The sequence below is a fragment of the Ambystoma mexicanum genome, chromosome 8 (genome assembly GCF_040938575.1).
Source record: "Ambystoma mexicanum isolate Mex_15411 chromosome 8, UKY_AmexF1_1, whole genome shotgun sequence".
NCBI classification, from domain to species: domain Eukaryota; kingdom Metazoa; phylum Chordata; class Amphibia; order Caudata; family Ambystomatidae; genus Ambystoma; species Ambystoma mexicanum.
The window spans coordinates 970,620,719-970,624,953 of record NC_090929.1 but is presented as its reverse complement, the minus strand read 5'-3'; the positions used below and the strand labels follow the sequence as shown (position 1 = coordinate 970,624,953).

Genomic DNA, 4,235 nt, shown 5'->3' with positions numbered 1-4,235 from the left:
AAAGTATTCACACAGTGAGCCGTCTATGGGGGATTAATGTTCCTATTAGATATGGCAGTTTGAGTGATAAACAGCAATAATGAAAGCTGTTCTCTTGTGTTTGTCATAATATGTTTAAATAGGTATAAAGTATCCCTATTAACATGAAAACATCCTACTCCACCAACGGGGATATAGATATATGTAATACAATAAAGAGCAAGATGATACGTGTTGTTTACTTGCCTCCAACCCCCTCACACAAAAACTCTATAAGGTTTTCCAGCATCACTAGTCCTGAAAAAATGGACCGTCTGCTATAACTGATTTACACAAATGTATAACAAGTATATTATTCAAATAATTTAAACTGAATTTAAACAAAAAACACTACCCTCACCTAACACAGTGTACTAAACATTAAAAAACAAATATAAAACAAATATAAAACAAATGTAAAACATCAAATAACTTATTTATACGACACAAAAGATATCACATAACACACAAACAAATCTCAATGTGTCACTAAAACAACAAGCATCCCAACATGTTTCTGTTCTTAACTGCCCAGTTCAGGCGAACATTCTTCAGGGGATAAATTTAAAAGCATCCACTAATCTCTTCCACACCGTGTTGAAAGGGTAGATTCAGGCACCCAAGAGGGTAAAAGGAAAACAAACTCCAAGCCTGTAAAAATAAAGGAAAGGAGAAACCTAATGAGTTCCAAAAAGGGAAGGAAGTACTACAAAATGTAAATGGTGGCATGGTACAGGGATTATGCCACACTCACAAGGGTCCCAAAAGGGTACCCGCAGATTTACCTTTAAATGGTGAAACTTCAAAGCACGTCACAGAATGACAAATTTGCTGGTTTCCCTCCAAATGAGAAATCAATACTTCAACAAAGCGTCACAGTCCGCTAGAGTATCGCCACACCTAAGTAAGACAAAACCAATAAACAGAGACCACATGCTCTGTTATATCCAGAAACCACACTGGCTTCAATACCATTGCACATAAAATCAAGGCTCCAAATAACAAAGTAAATTACCTCCACAAATGTAGGGATCAAGACTGCAATTCACAATTCAGTAATGAACAAGTTGAAATGGAAACATCCATACGATCAAGCAATAATACAGAGTCAATCTGGAAAGCAATGGAAACATAACAGTAAACACCATTTATCTGGCATTACCAAAACCTCAGCTAACAACATGCCGTCAACATGCACTAGAGGGCAAACAGAAGGGGGTGCTTATATTTCACACACGTGAGGAGGCCATGCATTATCTAATGTGTAAAGACAACTACTCAGTGTCCATGCTGTCCAACCTCCACAACGTCAACGAAACGCAGAAAATGGATAGCCACACAACATGTGTAAAAAAATTAAAAAAAAAGTGTAAAATAAAATGCCCCAACCACCAAATAATGCAAAAGGTGTCCCGACATGGAGACAATATCATGCACAGAGTCACATCCAAAGGCGAAAAGCTGGTAGCGTGCTCACCTATACACCCAGAGGGGTTTATTCACTCCACTTGCAGCATTCAAACATACTCGGCCAGCACTCGATTCAGAGGAGCCATGGCTGCTGCACAATCTCAAAGCATCTATGGTTGCACAGCAACACAAAGAAAGGACTCTGTTAAAGCGTCTATGGTTGTGCAGCAACACAAAAAAAGGACTCAACTTCTCGAAGTTAATCAGGAGTACAACAACCAAGGGGGCCATATTGGAACAGACCCAGGATCAACTGGTGTAGAGGAGTTTAGTGGACACTCAGCGCATCAAAAAGATGTAAATTGCACTAGCTTCATCAATTGAACTAAAAACCAAATTGTTTACCAAAATTGGGTGCCCACATGGTATATGCATCACACAATGTCCAAAATTATATTTGGCTAACCAAATGCCAATCAATGCTTTCATTGAGCCCTAGCACATTTCTTTGTAATTTGAAAATTATTTTTTGCTCTAAATACAATCATTTTCGATCTGTTTCAATTTTGGTATTTCCATGCACCTTTTTCAAAATCAGCCATGTGAAGTCATTGAAACCATGTTTCTTTTCAATAAAATGTTTCACAAGAGGGGCAGTTATCACTTGATTCTTGATACAGCTGCGATGTTCCACCATTCGAACTTTACATTGCCTATTTGTTTTTCCCACATAATGTAGGCCACATGGACAGGTGATCAAATATAAAACATTAGCTGTGTTACAATTCGTCATTTCAGTGAAGACCCACTTAACATCAGGTAGAATTTGCAATAATCTAGTTTCTTTTGTTTGTCCACACATGCTGCAATTCCCACATGGAAAATGTCCTTTTACTTCAGGCAAACCCCACAGTCTAGTTTGCCTAACTTGTGGTATCTGCATTTCTGTCACATCATTTTTGATCAAAATATTTCGTAAATTCTGGCTTTCTCTAAAAGCCACTAGGGGAGGCAACACTTCTTTACCACGATATATTTTGTTCCAAGTTTTCATCACAATATTTTTGATTTTGTAGGACAAATTTGAGAAAGTATTAACAAATACAGTGCCAATCTTTTTAATTGGCCTACTACTTTTCTCCAAAAGTGCCTCACGATTGTTATTGTAAGCTCTTTTTGAGGCATTTCTTATAACTCTAGGCGGATAGCCTTTGGCCAACAACTTGTTGGTCAATACATCAGCACTTCGGGCAAAATCATCTTTAAGACTACTATTGCGCTTCAGCCTCAAAAATTGTCCAAATGGCAAATTGTTCTTTAAATGTTTAGCATGGTGGCTATTGAAGTGCAATAAAGAGTTCTTATCAGTGGTCTTATTATAAGGCTTCACTTTTAAAGAACCATTGTGATGGAAAATGGTGATGTCTAGAAAATGAGTCTCACAATCACATATAGACCCAGTGAATTTCAGAAACCGATTTTGTTGGTTAAGCCATGTCACAAAACAATCTGCCTCTTCTCTTGAGCCATCCCATATGATCAGTATATCATCTATATACCTCAGCCACTTCCTCAAATGATTGCTGAAAGGGTTGGTGGCTGGGTATATTACTGCCTTTTCAAAATACTCGACATAAAGATTGGCTAAATTCGGGGCCATGGCACCACCCATGGCTGTACCCTCAATCTGTTGAAAGAAAGAACCCTGGAATTGAAAAAAAATTTTAGTCAGGGCAAACTCCGTGCACCACAGAATGAAAGCATTACTCACAGGATGGCCATCCTCTCTATTCATCAACACTTCTTCAACCACCTCAAGTGTGGCTCTTTGGGGTATCACAGTGTACAAAGATTGAATGTCCAAGCCTATCAGCAAGGACTGGCCCGGAATAAACTCAATGTTTTCCAATTTATTAATAGCGTCAGTGGTGTCTCGTAAATAGCTTTTCATTTTCAAAACAAACGGTCTCAAATAGAAGTCTGCAAATTTGGACAAAGGTTCCAAAATCGACTTCACACCAGACACTATAGGTCTACCAGGGGGATCAACAAGTCTCTTGTGTACTTTGGGCAAGATGTAAAAAACAGGTACTCTTCCTTGATCCCTAATCAGGAATTCAAATTCTTGCTTACTAATCATTTCGGCATCAAAAGCTGCAGTCACCTTTTCTTTGATAATTTTTTTGAGTTTGGCAGAGGGGTCATTAGCCAGTCTCAAGTAACTCACATCATCAGATAGCAGTCTTTCACATTCTCTTACATAATCACTACGGTTCATCAACACAATCGCTCCTCCCTTATCTGCTTGTCTAATAATCAGGTTCTTGTCTTTTGCTAACTTTAGTGCCAATGCTCTTTGTGACCTACTAAAGTTGGAGTTGCGAGACTTTTCGCCAGACTCCAACTTAAGAACCTCTGCCAGCACCTGTCTTTCAAAAACCGTAGATTCGGCAGTATGAGAGTAACTGGGAGCACAGAACGTAGATGTATTGCGCAACCCACTGAGATTATTACTGGTGTATCCTTCATGTTCACTGAAGTATTCATTCAACCGTACCTTGCGCATAAATGCAAAAAACTCTGTTCTAAATTCAAAAGGATCATGAGATTTAGTAATGACAAACTGAGACCCTTATTCAGGATGTTTTCCTCTTCCGAGGACAGGACATAGGTGGACAAATGTATCACCACTGATTTCTTGTGTTTGTCTCCTCTAGCATTTGGGAAGAACACCTGAATATAGATTTTAACTTATGAAGATGAAGACAGTGCGTACGATTGTGTATATACGTTGGGTTCCCCTGAAG

At 38.7% G+C, this 4,235-nt stretch overlaps 1 long non-coding RNA gene across 1 annotated transcript; it reads right to left on the bottom strand.

Moving 5' to 3' along the window:
- Nucleotides 1-508: 508 nt before the first annotated feature.
- LOC138473701 (uncharacterized) lies at nt 509-1,133 on the bottom strand. Its single transcript, XR_011268864.1, has 3 exons — nt 1,034-1,133; nt 804-918; nt 509-669 (listed from the first exon to the last, which is right to left on the bottom strand). It is a non-coding gene; the product is annotated as an uncharacterized lncRNA (long non-coding RNA).
- Nucleotides 1,134-4,235: the final 3,102 nt, after the last annotated feature.